The following is a 19,180-nucleotide window of genomic DNA, read 5'->3' as shown; positions in this document are numbered from 1 at the left end:
GCTGGTGGAGAAGCAGCCAGAGCTGGCCCAGCCACTGACCCCCACAGGGACACTTGGCTTTGAGGCCCAAGTCTGCCTGCCTGAAGGAAGGTCTATCAGCTGGGGCCACCAGGTGCTGTCCCTGCCTGGCTGCCAGTCCTGCTGGGTAGTTCAGGGTGGCAGGGCTAGGCCCTTTTCTATAAGTACATTCTAATACTTGCTGTGCTGCCTTAGGGGGCATCTTTCCCTTCTCTGGCTCTTATTTCTACTGACTAAACTGTCAGCCCTTTCCACCCACTGTCTCTTCTGAGTCTCAAAATACAAAAACAAAAAAACCCACCCTTGTAAGGCAGTGATTCCATGTGAGCATTCTAAGTTGCTTCAGTTATATCCAACTCTTTGTGACCCTATGGACTGTAGCCTGCCAGGCTCCTCTGTCCATGGGATTCTCCAGGCAAGAATACTGAAGTGGGTTGCCATGCCCCCCTTTTCCATACAGTCCCTCTTTCAGATTTGGCTCACATATAACACATACCGTTCAGGAAAACCCCACCAGATTCTAAGAGCTTATATTTAACAATCCTTTCACGCCTTCCTCTGTGTGTAAGACCAAGGTCACCCCTCCACATATTAGTTTACAAAGCCTGGCCCCACCCATTAGGCTGTGTAGTGCTACCAGCAACCTTCCTATTATGTCTGAGGAAACAGAGGCTAGAGAGAGACAGAGTTCTCAGTTCACTTAAATTCTCTAGGCTTCAGTTAGCTCACATCTAGAATGGGGAGGGGATACATGTTAGTACCTTTCCTGTAGCTTGATGTTTGGAAATAAACAGCATAATACATTTCTTAGTTCTTAAAAATGTGTAAACAACAATATGGACCCAAATCCCACCTCAGATACTGTTAGGATTTTTTAATGCCAAGGCCAAAGACTCTGATCTCCCAACTGGGTTCCCAGTAAAGCAGTCCTGGAAATGATTCATGAGAGTCTCTGAAGACGGAACCACGGACAGCGTCCCCAGCTGCTGAGACTGAGCCAAACTCTCTTTTCAGTACCATGGACAGCACTCCACTACCCACCTCAAGGAGAGGGCAACCACATCGTGCTCACCCTAGACAGCCCAGTGCCAAAGTCAGTGAAAAAACCCCCTCTGCCCATGCTATGGTGGCATTGAAAGCCTCTTTTTTACTCAGCTAGTTACCTGTTTCTCTATTTTTAAGGCCCAGAACAGGCTACTTTCTTTCTTTTCTTTTTTCCTGTCCCTATATGTAGTTATTTATTGCCATTGGCCTGTTTCCCTGTTTTTCACCCAATGACTGAGGTACCTCAAGAAGGCTTTCTAGGGGTATTTGACTGGGAAAACCCATCTCCCTAGGCCAGGAGAGCCTCCCAAGCCTTCTCTTTTTCTCACTCCTGGCCTCATTTCAGACACAAGTTAGTGATGGCCACTGGGCAGAATGTCACAAGCCAAGAGTGGCAGCAAGGGCCAGGCCCATTGCCACCTCACCTCAAGGGCTGGGCTCGCTGCCCTGTTCAAGATGCTGAATAAAGAGGAAAAGCACTTCTGAGTGGAATAGATGCCTGTCCCCTCCCCCTCCTCCCACATCACTCATCCTTGAGTCCATCTTTATTGGCTCCTTGCCCATTTGATGAGGGCTAGATTCCTGCCCGGCCCACCTCCATGTCTGACTTCATAGGCCACCTACATGGTCTCAGAGAAAGCACCATGAGCTGCCTCAGGCCCTTCTTCAAGGACCTGCAGGGCCTCCGTTCACCAGGGACCCCAGAAAAGCCAGCAATATCCTTCTAAGACAGCAGGAGGGGAAGATGAGGCCACAAAACAATACCAGTGTTCTCCTCTGATAAACAGGAAGAAGTTCATCTCCTCAGAGCTGTGATAAAATGAGGCGGTGTGTCCAACACGAGCCTGGCATACAATAGGGGCTTAGTCAATTTCCATTCCTCTTCCCAAGAAGGAAGATATAATGAAGGTAATAGTGAAAAAGTTGGCTTAAAGCTCAACATTCAGAAAACTAGGATCATGGCATCCGGTCCCATCCCTTCATGGCAAATAGATGGGGAAACAGTGGAAACAGTGGCTGACTTTATTTTTCTGGGCTCCAAAATCACTGCAGATGGTGATTGCAGCCATGAAATTAAAAGATGCTTACTTCTTGGAAGGAAAGTTATGACCAACCTAGACAGCATATTGAAAAGCAGAGACACTACTTTGTCAACAAAGGTCCATCTAGGTTTTTTTTCAGTGGTCATGGTTTTTCCAGTGGTCATGTATGGATGTGAGAGTTGGACCATAAAGAAAGCTGAGCACTGAAGAATTGATGCTTTTGAACTGTGGTGTTGGAGAAGACTCTTGAGAGTCCCTTGGACTGCATGGAGATCCAACCAGTCCATCCTAAAGGAAATCAGTCCTGAATATTCATTGGAAGGACTGATGCTGAAGCTGAAACTCCAATACTTTAGCCACCTGATGCGAAGAGTTGACTCATTTGAAAAGACCCTGATGCTTGGAAAGATTGAGGGCAGGAGGAGAAAGGGACGATGGAGGATGAGTGGTTGGATGGCATCACTGACTCAATGGACATGGGCTTGGGTGAACTCCAAGAGTTGGTGATGGACAGGGAGGCCTGGCGTGCTGTGGTTCATGGGGTCGCAAAGAGTCAGACATGACTGAGCGACTGAATTGAACTGAACTGAATGAGGATCACTACCAATACTGAGTGCCTACTACATGCCAGGTGCTGGGTCAAGATCTTCAGGGGCAGAGAAGGCAAGGATTATTAGACCAATTTTGTCAATAAGGAAATCAAGGCTCAAAGAGGTCAAGAAATAGGCCAAAGGTCACACAACCGACCAAATGACAGAATCAGATTTTCACCTTCAAATTCCAGGCTGCTTCCCTATCTCCAGGAGCTCTCTGATAACTACAATCATACTTACTTCTCACCTGGGGGACCCAGTATAGCCTACTTGCTACTTGCCCACGTACAGTGCTGGAAGCTCCATGCCCTTCCTTGGCAGTTATCAAGCTATTGGTCCCAGATGGTGGAGCAAGTGAGGATGGAGGCAGAGCCCATACCCCTTGCTCTCCCAGGAGATTTCAGGGGTCTCAAATGCAGTCCCCTCCCATCTTTCTCCTAATGTGGCAAGCTGGCACTAGCCCACTTGCCTATGTAGTGCTTATACACCCAGCATCCCTGAACTTCCACCTACAGCCCCTCACACCTGTCATACGGAGGAGAACCCTGAGGCCCAGCAAGGGGCAGAACTTACTCCAGGACACATGAATAGATGTGATCTCAGGACCCCAGACTCCTCCAGACTTCTGCTCCTGCCCCTAGACCGCAGGGTCAATGGGGGCAAGCGTCCAGCACGCTTGCACACTCCAAGGTACCTAGCATCCACCTCAAGGCCTGGCCTGTAGCAATTTCCTGTGGAAACGCGTGATGTGTCACCCATTTTCTCTATATGACCCAAGGAGCCATGCACACAGTAGGCCCTTAACGAATACTTCTGAAATTCTTTCATTCAGAACGCTTTATTGAGTTCTTAATGTATGCCAAGCACTGCTGTTGGTGGTGGGACCACAGCAGTAAGAAAAACTAGATAGGAGTTCCCTGGTGGTCCAGTGGTTAAGAATCTTTCTGCTAATGCAGGGGACATGAGTTCAACCCCTGGTCCTGGACGATGCCACAGGCCAAGGAGCAGCTAAGCCCGTGCACTGCAACTACTGAATCTGTGCTCTAGAGCTTGGGAACCGCAACTTCTGAGCCTGCGTGCCGCAACTACTGAAACCCTTGCTCCCTAGAACTCATGCTCCGCGACAAGAGAAGCCACTGCAACGAGAAGCCCGTGCACTGCAGCTAGAGACTAGCCCCGGCTTGCTGCAACTAGAGAAAGCCTGTGCGCAGCAGTGAAGACCCAGTGTAGCCAAAGATAATAAATAAAGTTTTTGAATGGGAAAAAAAGTCATAAGTAAATGGACATTCCAGTTTTCCTGTGACACCGATTGGAATAAATCTGCCTGCTTCCTTGCTCATTTTCCCTATTCATTTTGGGTACTAGAAGGGTAGGGACTGCCCCATCACGTCTCCAAGACTATATATGTGCCCAGAATACAATAAATGCTTGCTGAATCAATGAATTCAGTAGTGCAGTATAATAAAGACAGCCACCATATACTGAGAGGGTTCTCTGCTGCTGCTGCTAAGTCGCTTCAGCCATGTCCGACTCTGTGCGACCCCATAGACGGCAGCCCACCAGGCTTCCCCGTCCCTGGGATTCTCCAGGCAAGAACGCTGGAGTCGGTTGCCATTTCTTTCTCCAATGCATGAAAGTGAAGAGTGAAAGTGAAGTCGCTCAGTTGTGTCTGACTCTTTGCGACCCCATGGACTGCAGCCTACCAGGCTCCTCCGCCTATGGGATTTTCCAGGCAAGAGTATGGGAGTGGGGTGCCATTGCCTTCTCCGGAGAGGGTTCTCTATTTGGTGCTAAATATTAAACTTATTTAAAACCTTTTTTGATGTGGACCATTTTCAAAGTCCCTGTTGAATTTGTTAACAGTATTGCTTCTGTTTTACGTTTTGGTTTTTTGGCTAAGAGGCATGTGGGGTCTTACCTATACAACCAGGGATTGAACCTGCACCCCCTGCTATGGAAGGCAAGCTGCTACCAGTGGACTCCCAGTGCTAACTATTTTATACACATTAATATCTTCCCAACAGCTCCCATGAGGTGGGCGCTTTGAAGTGGATGCTGCTAGCTGTCTTGCTAGCCATTTTTCCTTTTGCCTAATTGGCAGAAGTGCCCAGTTACTGTTTATTCACTCCACCACCTTCCCCTGAGGCAAGCATGGCCAGGTGACCACACTGATAAATGAGATGTAGGCAAAAGTCCACTGAGTAGGTCTTCTAGGAAACCTACTGTTTTCCTGATAAAAAGGGTAGACTAAGAAAGCATACAATCTTTATTTCCTTTGTTTTGCCTGGAATTCAGATACAACATCTGGAGGTGGAGCAGCCACTTTGCAGCCATGAGAACAAAGGACACATGCCAAGGATGGCAGAGACTTGGCCCCTTGATCACTTGTTTGAAGTGCTATACTGGCCCTGGCTTGCTTCTAGGATCCTTGTTACATGAGAATAATCTCCTGGATGTTTGTATCACTGTTACTTTATTTCTTCTGTTAAATGCAGCCATATTCAATTCCAATTGATTCAGTATTACAATAAGTGAGGCTCAGAGAAGTCAAGAGATTTTCCCAAAGTCACATAGCAGGTAAACAGGTCTGGACTGGCCTCTAGGTCTAGTGTGAGTCAGCGCTTCAGCCTATGCCCACTCCCTCACCTGCGTGCTATCAGTCCTGGCCCGATATCCCACACCCAGCACTTGGCTCTCCTTTGACTGCTCTGGTGTCTGGCTTTAAGTTCCCCGATGTCTCCTCTCTTAACTGACTTCACCTGCCAGCTAAACACAGGTTTGGATCCTCCCTTCAAAACTTGACGCTGCTGACTGCCTCCAGCAGTGCACACAGCAAGCTGTCAGTCAGTCTTTGCAGGCACATTTCCTGGTTCCCATCTCTTCCCCACCAGAATCCTATGCCTACCACCAGAGTGACCATCCTCAAGAGCAGTTCTGACTGCACCCAGTGTTCAAGGCCCCTAGGATCTGGCTCCTCCCCAACATTTGCTCTTACTGTTCCCTCTGCCCCCTGCCTCCATACCCTGTATTTTCAGGTCAGCTCCAACTTCAGGTCACAGTGAGGCCCTCTCTGCCCACCTGCCTCAAGTAGGTACCCCCCACCACCAGCCAGCACACCCTTCTCTCTCAGCCGCTTGGTCAGTTTCAGCACACACAATCTTGTTAATTCGCTGTTTGCCATCTACACCCTCCCCCCTGGCCCCACCAGAACCAGAGCTTCTTGAGGGCAGGAAGCAGGCCCATCTTTTCCACCCATCTACCCATGCCTGGCACGAGGCCCAGTACTCGAGCTCAATCAGGAGGTGCTGAATGAAGCTCAGGCTAGCTTCCTACACCTTCCCGCCTCCCGCATTCTACTCCAGCGGAACAGCACTACTCAGGCTCCCTGAACCTTCCTATTGCTGCCGAGGCCCAGAGCCTCCCCTCCGACTCCTCCTCCAGCCAGGCCTTCCTCTCCCTCCGTCCATCAAAGCCAAGCTGTTATGTGTCTCATGCCCTCAGGATATTGCTTATAACTCAGCCCCAACAGAATTCAAACAGATGGGCATCCCAGACTCCAGGGTGTGAATGAAACTTTGGGACAGAGAGTGGGTATGTGTGTGTGTGTGTGTGTGTGCATGCACGTGCACGTGCTGGAGTGTCTGGCCACCAACACTCTACCCTGGATGTGGCAGCTTCTCTATGTTCCTTTTCTTGCATGTCTATCTCTGGTCGCCTCTGTCTGAGCTCATTTTGAGATGCTCCAATATTCCCTAGGTAGCTACAGCTGTAAGAAAGAAGAAGAGAAAAACACCAGTGTTAACTAAACCCCTACTATGTGTCAGGCATCGTTCTAGATCAAATAATAATGATATGATGATGATGATGACAGCTGCTAGTATTTGTAGAGCATTTTAGCATGAGCCTGACACCATCCTAAGGGCTTCTCCTCAGATAGATGTTATTATTCTCATTTTACAGATGAAGAAAAAGAGGTTCAGAGAGGTGAAGCCACATCTGCCCAAGGTCACAGACATACAAGTAGTCTTGAGTTCAGGTCTCTCTAATCTGAAATGGGCTTCTCTGTGAGGTTAAGTTGGGCGATGCCCAGGGGTCTTGGCGTACAGGGAGGAGGCTTCCTCTTGAAAACTCTCGCTGCCTCTGAACACAAAGTTGGAAGCCACCCTTCCTGGGGCTCTCCTGGGGGGGACGGCCCAGCTGGTAAGACTTACCCTAATCTGCAAGGCTGTAGCACAGGGCTCTGGCCCCCAAGGAGCAGGCTGGAAGAGTCGTGGGGTAGACGGAAGTCGGTGAGCCTGGGCTCTGCTTCCTCGGAAAGGCTAAAGATTTTCCCAACAGCCAGGGCCAAATTTATCTGCCAATCCCCCGAAGAGCTGATTCCAGCGTCTGTCTGGAAATGTCAACCCGTGTGGTTGGAGGAACGCGAGCAGAGTTTTCCTCTAAATAGCAGGAAGCATATGGGAGGCGGATGGCGCCCGCCACCCCAACCTGCCAACTCTCACTCAAGCAGGAGCTAAAAGGGGCCCAACAAGGGTCTGGAATTCCTACCAACCTTGAGGGGATGGGGGGAGGGGAGGAGCTGGGGACAGAGACAGTGGCAATGAGAAGGTCAGAAAGTTGATCCTGAAAGGTGGTCGGGCAGGACCACCTGACCCACACACTGCAAGTGGAGGTCCTCGGATGCAAGTGACACACCCAGGAATTTAGCGTAACATCAACAATGGTGAAAACCACTCACAGAGCACTTGCTCTATGCCAAATCTGGGTTAAGCACTTTGTTTGGATGATTTCACTTAAACTTTGCAATCAACTCTAAGACAGGGCTGCTATTTCCCTCCATATTACAGATCAGCAAACTGAGGCTCAGAGAAGAAAAAAACATGAACTTAAAGACTCTCTGAGCTAGAAAGGACCTTCCAGATTCTCAGCAGAATTACAAATACACTACAGACTTTTTGGTCAAGTTGTGATGCAGCTGATGCTTGAATACTCGAATTGACAGGGAGCTCACTATCATCTGAGTTAGCCCATCTACAAAGAATTCTTTGTATCCAAAATATTTCCTAACCTTAGCTGAAATCTCCTTCCCTGGAGCTTTTTCCCTGGGTCTGACAGCCAGACCTTGCCCCTGCCTTCCCTCACAGAGACAGAAAGGCAGGGAGCAAGGCCCCCTCAAGGTCTCTGGATTCCCTTCTGCAGGTGACACACCCGAGTTCCCTTGACCATCTCTGCACCCCTGACCATGATAACCAGAGCAGCCACCAGTCAGCAGCACTTAATGTGTGCTGGGTAACTGTGCAAAGCCCACCCACTCTCAAATCCTCCTCTGACCCTCCCCCCAATTCCTGGGGAGGGACTATCCTCAGCCCATTTTACAGAGAAGCAAAATGATGCTATGCTTCATGGGAGGAAGAGACTTGTCTCCGACATTCAGCGGGGACATGGGGACCCCGGAGGTCTCACTGGGTTGCTCCTCTAAGTCTCACAAAAGTGGAAGAGGTTCCTACTGGCCCCACCTGGGGACCATCTCACTGACACTGAGCCAGTCTTTGCCAGGATTCTCCTCCACACTGGTCCACAGTGCCCCCAAGTCCCACAGCCCCCTCCTCCCAGAATTGAAATGAATCCCCCCTCCCATTCTGCAGCACCTGCTAAGTCCCCAAGTCCTGTTCAGTCTTCCTGCTAACTGCCCCTCTGAGCCATTGCCATGGTCCTGCCCTGCCTCACTGTCACCAGCCCAATGTGCAAGTTTTTCTAACACTCAAACTGCCCTGCCCTTGGCTCCCTTTACTCCAAGGATCAAATGCAACACCCTGGCCCAACAGCTGAAGCCTTCCTTCCAGGGACGACATCTCCAACCTTCACGCCCGGGTGGCCTTAGAGCTTAGCAGGAAGGAGGCAAGGTCTTTGCAGACCTCGCTGCTTCCTTTACTTGGTTCAACCTGCTCAGTTGTTTCTCCTGAAGAACCCCTATGCATCCTTCAAGACTCTGCTCAGAGGGACAGAATCAGTGCTCTCGCCCCAGACACCTCTGAGTAACTGGCACCTCCCTCTGATCTGCCATGTGTTGCCTGCCATCCGTGAAGGAGTCATCGCTGTCCCCAGCAGAACTGTGAATTCCCCCTGGGCAGGGGCTGCCCTAAGGCACTGGTGTAGCCTGGTGTCTAGTAAAGCGCCTGGCACAAGGCAGGTGCTAGCAAATGTCTGAGTGTGAGAAGAAATGATTAAATGGGCACCGTGGGGCACAATGAAGTATTAGAGATGACCCATAAAATATGGTTCACGCGTGTCGAAGCTCTGATGTATCAGAAACAGTAAATGCTGCTGCCACAACAATCAGACACACAAAAAGTGTGATTAATGAAGACTTTGCTGGCTGCCTCTGAATTTAGAAGGGTATCAGGATGATCTGGGATGGTAGGACCTTCCAAAAAAAAAAAAAAGCTGTTCAAGTAGATGAAGTAACTGGGGCTCAATGAAGGATGGAAGGAAGGCCATGGAGGTGGCAGGGGTGAAAGAGACTGGGTCCACGTCCCAGACTTGCCTCTGACTTGCTCTGTATTGTTGTACGGGTGGCTTGGCCTCTCTCAGCCTCGGTTTCTTGTATGTAAAATGCAAAGAGGGGTTTGGAGAACTGCTGAGGCAGATGTTTGTCCTAAACACCCCTCTGCGACTGGACTGATGTGACACTGTCTGCCTGCCCCTCTCCATTCAAGCTGCCAGCAGAGTGTGCAGACCGCTCAGGGGTCCTTGGCTTTAGAGCCCTCTGGCCTGAAAATGCTATGGTTTTTCCAATAGTCATGTATGGATGTGAGAGGTGGACCATAAAGAAAGCTGAGCACCGAAGAAATAAACTATGATGTTGAAGAAGACTCTTGAGAGTCCCTTGGACTGCAAGGAGATTAAACCAGTCAATCCTAAAGGAAATTAGTCCTGAATATTCATTGGAAGGACTAATGCTGAAGCTGAAGCTCCAATACTTTGGTCACCTGATGTGAAGAACTGACTCCTTGGAAAAGACCGTGATGCTGGAAAAGAATGAAGGCAGGAGGAGAAGGGGATGACAGAGGATGAGATGGTTGGATGACATCACCAACTCGATGAACATGAGTTTGAGCAAGCTCTGGGAATTGGTGATGGACAGGGAAGCCTGGCATGCTGTAGTCCATGGGGTCGCAAAGAGTCGGACACGACTGAGTGACTGAACTAACTAGAGTCTGAAAATACAGGTCCCTGGCAGCCCTCCCAGCAGGTCATGCAGGAGACAGACCTCAGGGCAGGTGGATGGGCAGTGTTCTGGGTATGCCTCAGGCAATGGCAGAACTGTGGACTTGATCCTGTGTAGGAGATGTTTAACTGGGGGTAGCGGGAACAGGGGCTTCCCTGGTGGCTCAGATGGTAAAGAATCCTCCTGCTAAGGCAGGAGACCTGGATTTGATCCCTGGGTCAAGAAGACCCCCTGGAGAAGGGCATGACTACCCACTCCAGCATTCTTGTTTGGAGAATTCCATGGACCGGGGACCCTGGTGGGCTACAGTCCATAGGGTCGCAGAGTCAGACATGACTGAAGCAACTTAGCACATATGCATGGGTCTACTTCAGGACCAGCCTTTGGGGAAGCCATGCGTCCCCATTCTCCACTGATAAAGTTCTAGTATCAGTTCCCTCTCCAGCTGGGGGATGGTGGTGCATAGGCCCAGGATGCCAGTCAGAGGACCTGCCTGAGGAATGGGAACAGCCACACACGAGACTGATGAACACTAAGACTCTGCTCTGGGACTTGTGTCTGAGCTATCTCGGAAGGAGTCTTGCATGCTCCTCTGGACAGGCATCTTATTACCCGCCCAAGAAAGACCTATGAGAACATAAGAACAACTCAGAGGGAGCAGACTTGAGACACAGTGACTACAAATCAGGTCCAGCAGTTAAGTCTCCGTGCTTCCACTGCAGGGGGCACAGGTTCGCTTTCTGGTCAGGGAACTAAGGTCCCTCAAGTTGCATGGCATGGCCAAAAAAATAAAATAAAGTTTAAAATAAACAAACCAGCAGTAAAAAAAAAGAAAAAAATTGGGTCCTAGTGACAAGGTTTGAACCCCTGAGACCAGCTGAGCCTGAAGTTGGACTTGCCTCTGGACTTCACATTCACAAATCAATAAATTCCTTTTTTCCTTAAACCCAGTTTGGGCTGGGTTTTCTATCACTTGTGCCTACAGAGTACTTGAGTGATACAAGCAAAAATAAAAATAGAATTTGTCTCTATTTCACCATTCAGAGGAAACCACTATCAACAGTGAAATGGTTGTCCTTCTGGGCAGGAGCATGCATATACTGATATTTCTTAACAAAAATGAGATCATACAACATACACCATTTTATAATCTCCTATTTTTCCTTCAACAATGCACCATGGACATGTTTCCATGTCAACAAGCATAGATCTGTGGCATTGTCTTCACTGCCACTGAGAACACTATTGTCTGGCTGGACCGTAATTTATTTAACTATCTCTTGCTGATAGATGATTGGGTGGTTTCTAATTTATCACTGTCTTCAGGAAAGGTGCAGTGAACTTACTTGCAAAATGCATATGCTTGCTCTTGCTGGATTATTTATGACTAAGATTCCGTGATTTCGAGAGTTTGACTTCACCAGTGTAAGTTTCTCTGCTTGAGATTTCAGATTCTCTGAGTGTCTGAAAGGTAGCATCTGTCTTCCCAGGCAGGATAAATGGTTATCAAAAAAGCAAATCCAGGGCATCTCCATTAAGAGTGTCTCTGGCGAGAGACTTCCCTGCTGGCACAGGGAATCCATTAGCCAAATGCAGGGGACTTGGGTTTGATCCCTGGTCTGGGAAGATTCCACATGCCTTGGAGCAACTAAGCCCGTGCGCCACAACTACCGAAGCCCTCCCTAGAGCCGGCGCTGCGCAACGAAAGAAGCCTGAGCACCGCAACTATAGCGTAGCCTCCGCTCACCGCAACTAGAGCACCCGCACAGCAGTGAAGACCCCGAGCAGCCAAAAATAAATAAGTAAAATTATATTCGAAAGAGATGTGAACGTGAAAAACAAACTTAAAAAAAAACAGTGTCTCCGGCGAGGGTGCTTATTGGCAGACCCGAGTGAGTCGGTGACGATGTAGTTGGGGTGCGGGGGTCCAGCCAGCCATGTGCACCCCGTTGAGCTGTGTGCCTCCCTGCGCCTCATCCCCCACCTGGGTCTGTCTTTCAGTAACTGAGGGGAAGGGGACCTGCTGGCACCGAGGGTCCCGGTAGGATGTGATGAGCAAATGAGCACACAAGAGGTAGCTATCACCTCTGGAGGTCACAGTGGGAAAAGCAGCGGCCACCAGTGAGCCAGCAACGGGATTGTTCCAGACTTCTAGGTGTTATAGTTCGCTGAGGCCCCACAACCCCCCTCTGATGCCGTTATGCAGGCGCCCTACCCCATTCATCTTTATAATGTCACCATTCATTTCCTTCAATGCAATGATGGAGTCTCTGCTTATTCAGTTAATTTGTTTGGGTGTCTGTATAATATCTGTCCCTCCCCAAGGCTAAGCACTCTGCGTGGGGCACAGGCTAGCAGGGACTAGTCCTCAATAAGGGCATCCCAGGCAGTGCTAGTGGGAAAGGACCTGCCTGCCAATTCAGAAGACATAGGAGATGCGAGATTGATCCCTGGGTCAGGAAGATCGCTTGGAAGAGAGCACGGCAGTTCACTCCAGTGTTCTTGCCTGGAGAATCCCATGGACAGAGGAACCTGGTGGGCTGAGGTCCACAGGGTGGCAAAGAGTCGGACACGACCGAAACAACTTAGCACAACTCAGCACTGCTGCTGCTGCTGCTAAGTCGCTTCAGCCGTGTCCGACTCTGTGCGACCCCACAGATGGCAGCCCACCAGGCTCCCCCGTCCCTGGGATTCTCCAGGCAAGAACACTGGAGTGGGTTGTCATTTCCTTCTCCAATGCATGATAGCACAGCACTCAATAAATGTCCCGGGAATAAAGAAATCTCGCTGGGGCTGGCACCCTGTCTGTAGAGCAGGTGTCTCTGCTTCTGGGCTTGGAGACACCCTCTGCCATGCCACCCTCTGGACCACATCCCCAGCGCCAGTTTGGGGACCCATAGATCTGCCTTAGAACTTGACTCTGTTCATGGGTTGCTTGGAGCTTCTGTGTCAGGTGCCTGCCCTGCTGGGACCCCCTGCCCTTACTGTACCCACAGGACACTGGGCCCTGGAGATGGCCAAGCTGATGGAGCAGCTCCACCCCTCCCTGGTGGTGTGGACTTGGGCCAGTCATCTCCTCTCTGGAAGCCTCAGTCCCCTCATCTGTAAAATGGGGTGAATTCCACTAATCTCTCGGGGTTGTTCTAAAGATGAAAGAAGACAATGGATGTGCCTAGCACACAGTGGGTCCTCAGGAAATTCCGGTTAACTATGTGCAGTTAGTTCAGAGGTGGAATCTGATCCTGTCTCACCTGGATGACCTGTTTTTACCTTCAATGATTCCCAGGTGAGCCCTAACCTCCTCCCTTAGTCTGTTCCTAGGGAGACCCACTCTTACCTGTCAACACTAATCTTTTTTTTAATTTGTTTTGTTTTGGGCTGCACTGGGTCTTAGTGGTGGCACGTGGGATCTTTTGTCACAGCGCACAGGCTCTGCAGCTCATGGGCTCAGCAATTGAGGCATGGGGCTTAGTCACCCTATGGGCATGCAGGATCTTAGTTCTCTGGCCAGGGATCGAACCTGTGTCCCCTCCATTACAAGGTGGATTCTTAACCATTGGACCACCAGGGAAATCTCTGTCAACACTTATTAACCGGTTAAGTGCTCTGCTTTGACCCTTTGTCAGACTCAGATACCTCCCATGTTGCCTACGACACAGACACCCATCTGGTATCCTAAGCCTTAAGAACATAATGGTGTCAATACATGTCTGAGGGACAAATGTAGGAAGCCCTGCCCTTTGGGGGGAACTTCCTAGCCCCCGATTTCAAATACAGGACAGTGATGTGGGGCTGAGTCCGTCTGTCCTGTGTCTCATCCCATCTCTCCCAGCTGAGTGCCCTTTGATTATATAATAAATAACACTATACTTCTCAAAGCCTCACTTTCCTCCTCTGTAGAATGGGTAGAATCATAGAATCTGTGAGAATTTCATGAAATAAGGTAAATGCTTTGCAAAGAGCCAGGCTTTAGTAAGTGCTCAAGAAGTATTAACCATTATTGTTGTAATTGCTTTTTACCCGTTATATTGTGAAATCTAAGTCACAGAGAAAAGCACATAAAACAGAAATGTTTACTGTAATGCTGCTGCTGCTGCTAAGTCGCTTCAGTCGTGGCCGACTCTGTGCGACCCCACAGATGGCAGCCCACCAGGCTCCCCCGTCCCTGGGATTCTCCAGGCAAGAATACTGGAGTGGGTTGCCATTTCCTTCTCTAATGCATGAAAGTGAAAAGTCAAAGTGAAGTCACTCAGTCATGCCCGACTCTTAGTGACCCCATGGACTGCAGCCTACCAGGCTCTTCCGTCCATGGGATTCTCCAGGCAAGGGTACTGGAGTGGGGGGCCATTGCCTTCTCTGGTTTACTGTAATAAATGATCACAAAACCACCTGCATCAATGATTAGAACACTGCTTGCCCCTAAGAAACCCCTCCTGCCCACTCTTAATTCTCATATCCTCTTTTCTTCATAAATCTAATCCCTTTCTAGATTTTTATGATCCTGTTACCATTATTATTAATAATAAGCAAATGAAAAAAGAATGCATGGCTACCCCATCCACACCCAGCCAGGCTCCTGGACCCCTGGCTGCCTCCGCCCTGGGCAGAGACTCCCCATCCATTTCCCAACTCTAGCTTTGGCTGTTCTTTAAATAACCAGCTTGTTAGCAAAATAGCAGCAGTAACACCTCCCTCGCTGCCACCCAGGCCTCCATCTTTCAGCGCAGTGCTGACGGCTGTGCTCCCAGCTTGTGCCAAGGAATCCCGTTCTTCGTCACTGGGCCACACATGCCAGGGGCTGCCAGCTACGCTGTGTTCTTGGCGGCCAAGATCCTGCCCCCCTGGCTGGGCCTGGCCGGTGGGGGAGGGGGCAAGTCGGCACAGAGCGGCAGTAACTCGAGGGAAGGACTAGAAGGTTGCCAGATGAGTCCTCTCCCCCAGGTCCATGCCTCAGTTTCCCCATCAAACTCCCACAGGGTCACCAGGAGCTTAACTGAGATGATGAAGACAACGAAGCGTTAGCACACCACCACCATGTGCGTGCTCAGTCACTCAGTCTTGTTCGACTCTTCGTGATCCCCATGGACTGTAGCTCACCAGGCTCCTCCATCCATGGAATTCTCCAGGCAGTACTGGAGTGGGCTGCCATTTCCTCCTCCAGGGGATCTTCCTGACCCAGGGATCAAACCTGCATCTCTTGTGTCTCCTTGCATTGGCAGGCAGATTCTTTACCGCTGAGCCACCCGGGAAGCCCAGCACAACGCCCGGCACATAATAACTGCTCATGAAACGCCCTGCTGTCATTCAGACTGCACCTGTCACATACTCAGTCCATGGGGAGGGCATGCAGGACCCTGGGCACCACCAGGAGTATCTGCAAAGGATTAAATCCCACAGACACACATCTCAGACCAGGTGGCCTTAGGACATTTTTTCCTGCGACAGCTTCTCAACCAAATGCAAAAGCTGTCTATGGTCACTACAACAGCCTGGCCAGATCGGCGGAGCTGGGCTGGGGGTTAGCAAATTAATAGGGTCCTTTACATGGTCATTAGTACTCAGTGGGCGTCACACAAGTGTGTGGCTCTTGTTCCTGAAGAAGCACTTCTACAAATGTTATCTACAGTGAACTTCCCAGCTTTTCATTAGCCTATGATATTTGCCTATTATCCATATTTATGAGTCTTTTCCCTTCTCATAACCATTCCATTAAGGAGGTTGATCAATTGTTGGCAGATGAGAGAATGGGGACCAGAGGGGCTGGCTGCCTTGCTGAAGGTCTGAGTGGACCGCCAGCTCTCTGGAGTCGGCAGGGACCAGTGGCTGCCCAAACGTCAGTGGGCTCTTGGGTCCTGCTGGGGTCTGGGTGGAGGGAGGTAAGAGGGTCTTCCCTCCTCTCTGTCTCTCCTTCCTCCCATGAAGACGTGAAGATTTACTGTCTACCCACTCTGTGCCAGGCCTAGCTGCTGACTATCCGGTGGGGAAGGAAACAATTGTTCCCATCCCTTGATTTGCTGAGACCAGACAAGGAAATCGATCATGAACCAACGACCCCATGTCATGGTGAGTGGTAGCAGGTTTCTCTGGGCAAGCCCCTTGAGCACCTTTGAGTCTCAATTTCCTCATCTGTGAATTCGTCACACCTACAGAGCCTGGGGACACGGCAGGAGAGTGAGATGCAGGAAGGGGGTGCCTGGAGCTGTGGCTGGCAACAAGTGGGGTGACCCTGTCGGGGTCCCTGTTGCAGGAAGGATGGGACCAGGTGTGGATTCACAGAGGCATCCTCAGATGGATGTCAGAGATGCTGCAGGGCTGGGCACCTCGTCCATGTTGGGGTCAGGCACCATGGGCACTGCAAGGGTGCCAGTGGAACGGGCTAGAGGGGCAGGAATGACGTGGCTCCCCAAGATTCAGGAACTCTGAGGACCTCATCTCAGCGCCCCATCCCACCAGGGGCCCCAGAGGTTCCATGGCTTCCAGCCCAGCTGGCTATTCCCCTTCCCTTCCTGAGCCCCTGTCACCAAGCCCCCAGCCCCTCGGGTTTGGAAAGAGCTGGAGATGTATAGCACTGGCTTTCTCTGCCTCCTCGGGCAAGTGGTTTCTCCACTCTAAGGCCATTTCCTTTGTAAAAAATGGGCACAATCACTGCATCCAACTTGTGGGTTGTTGGGAAACTGGATGAGGCAGGGGGTCACACTATAAATTGAGCACAGACATACAGAAGCTCTCACTGAGGTCCCTTCACCAGCAGATGGGCGCTGCTAGGTGGGAAGACTGGGCATTTCCCAACTGTGCCGAGCGTGGGTGGGTGGGTGAGCAGCCCTGACTCCAAGTGCCCAGGCTGTAGCCGTGGTTACTTACCCACCCGGGAGCTACGTGCAGAGGGAAATTGGGAACCAGTCGGAAAGCAGCAGGCGTCACCTCAGGAGCAGGCGCTGGACCGAGGGCTAGCACACACATCCTCTGGGCACTCGATCAGAGGCGCTGGCAGACAACAGCGTGGGATGGGGCCCTCCAGCACCTCGAGTGACCAGGTTCTGGCCACCGGGCACCTGGCAGAGGGGGAGGCACGGGTGCCTGCAGAAATGAAAGGGAAAGTGTTAGTCGCTCAGTCGTGTTCAACTCTTTGTGACCCCATGGACTGTAGCCCACCAGGCTCCTCTGTACATAGGATTTCCCAGGCAAGAATACTGGAGTGTGTAGCCATGCCCTTCTCCAGGGGATCTTCCCAACCCAGGGATCGAACCCTGGTCTCCTGCATTGCAAGAGGATTCTTTACCATCTGAGTCACCAGGGACGCCTCCCTGCAGGAATGAAGGGGGACGTCAATGAGGAGGTGGCCAGGGGTAATCCCGGGACCCTGAGACCCCTGGGTGGACCCCGGGGATGCCGGGGAGGGGGACACCATGCAGCCATCATGATAGAAATGCAAGTGTCTGCACAACACTATCCCCGCTCACGTGGGTCCCCACATTGTTTATCAGAGGCGGATTTGCATGTCATGCATATTTATGATGCTTTCCCCACCACCCACAGAAATCCCACAGCAGCTGGGAAGTTGGGGTTCCAGAGGCTCCGATCCTCCCCCTCTTGCTTGTCCCTCTTTTTCCCTGGATGGGGGCAGTCAGGAAAGGGGCCAGAGTCACACAGTACTGAGTTCAAATCCCAGATGAGCCCTCACTCGCTGGGTGAGAGCGGGCAGGCAGCTACCCCTTTCTGAGCCTCAGTGTCCCTGCCTGTCAAAGGGAAATAAAAGTGCTTCCTCTGAGGGCTTCATTGAGGATTAGGACAATAATGCAGGTAGAATACCCGGCATCGAGTCTGGTGGCTTGGTCCCTGTCCCCTGCACTTGGAGCAGGAGGCATTGCCTCACCATCCCCACCACCTCCCACATCACACGTCTCATCTCGTCTCACACGAGAGGCCCAGGGAAGCAAGGTGTCCCTTCCCACCCGCCTCTGCTGAACAGGTGCCGTGGTCCCACTTGGATCTTTAAGTCAGCAGGAACCAGGCTCTCCTGGAGGAGAAAAGGCTGCCCCCACCCACAGCGTTCCACACCCATGCTCCCAGGAGCCTCTGGGTTGCTCTGGAGGTTTCAGTGGAAGCCTCCGCCCTAATCCTCTCAGTCTACAGGTGGAGCCGTGGAGACACTGAGCTGATGTGAGAACACAGAATCCAAGGGGTGGGGCTGGGATCCTAACTCAGACCTCCCCTCAGACCCAGGAGGAGGGGTCCAGGGGCCAGTTCACAGCAAGAATATGGAGAAAGGGGCAGTGGACGATGGAGGAGGCTTGCCTTTTTCTCCTGTAAAAAGGACCCCAGAAAGCCCTCACGCTCTCTAAACTCCCTATGTCTGCACCTCTTTTGACCTAATTTTCCCCTCACAGCCCTACAGTGTAATCTGCATTTTTCAAAGGGAGGGACTGGGGCTCAGAGAGCTTCAGGAATTACCCCCCACTGAGGACGTGTCAGAGTATCTAATTTCAAGACCTGGCGCTTAACCCCACCCAACGTGGCTCTGCCTCCCCAAGTGGGGAAATCACCACCCCAGAAAAACAGGCGTAACCATCTGGATGAGAAGTGTTTAAATAGCAGAAAAGGAAAATACTGAACTCCAAAACACTCTGAATTAGCAGACACAAATTCTTAAAAGATTTCAAGATGAACCATGAGGCGTGAAAATTGCCAGTACATGAAAATCCAGGGCTGGGGAGGATGTGTGCCTGACCATGCTGTCACTCTGAGCCAAAGTCAGCTGCAACCCAGAGTGGAAGGAAAAGAGGGGAAGGCTGAGGGAGGGGCAGGGGGTCCCACGGCTGGCCTTGGAGTCGCCCCTCAGCTTCCTTTCTGAGGGGCGGGGGCAAGGCTCCTCCAGACTCCCCGCTTTACAACAGGTGGGAGAAGCACACGAGACAGCCTCTGAGGTTCTCGCCCGTTCTGACGATGATTAAGATTCCGGTTCTTCCAACAGGGATGAACCCCCAGAACATTATGCTAAGTGAAGAAGCCAGTCACAAAGGACCACATGGTACATGATTTCACTTATATAAAATGTCCAGAACAGGCAACTCTGTGTGCACAGGAAGGAGGAGTGGTTGCCAGTGGTGGGGGGCGGGGACTGGGAGAGGGTGACAGTTAAGGGGCTCGTGGTTTCTTTTCAGGATAAAGAAAAGGCTCCAGAGTGGAATGTGGTGATGGATGCGCAGCTCTGTGAATATGCTAAAAGCCACTGAATTGGACACTTTACAGGAGTG

At 50.9% G+C, this 19,180-nt stretch overlaps 1 protein-coding gene across 3 annotated transcripts in view; it reads right to left on the bottom strand.

Moving 5' to 3' along the window:
• The window catches only part of DLGAP4 (DLG associated protein 4), a 141,083-nt gene extending 124,080 nt beyond the window's left edge, over positions 1 to 17,003 (bottom strand). For all 3 annotated transcript variants that reach the window (XM_018057808.1, XM_018057807.1, XM_018057810.1), the window contains exon 1: positions 16,788 to 17,003. The gene's annotated coding sequence lies outside the window, so the exon portion shown is untranslated. The remainder of the gene's footprint in view (positions 1 to 16,787) is intronic.

Source organism: Capra hircus, chromosome 13, assembly GCF_001704415.2.
Source record: "Capra hircus breed San Clemente chromosome 13, ASM170441v1, whole genome shotgun sequence".
Classification (NCBI taxonomy): Eukaryota; Metazoa; Chordata; class Mammalia; order Artiodactyla; family Bovidae; genus Capra; species Capra hircus.
This window is presented reverse-complemented; position numbering and strand designations above follow the sequence as displayed.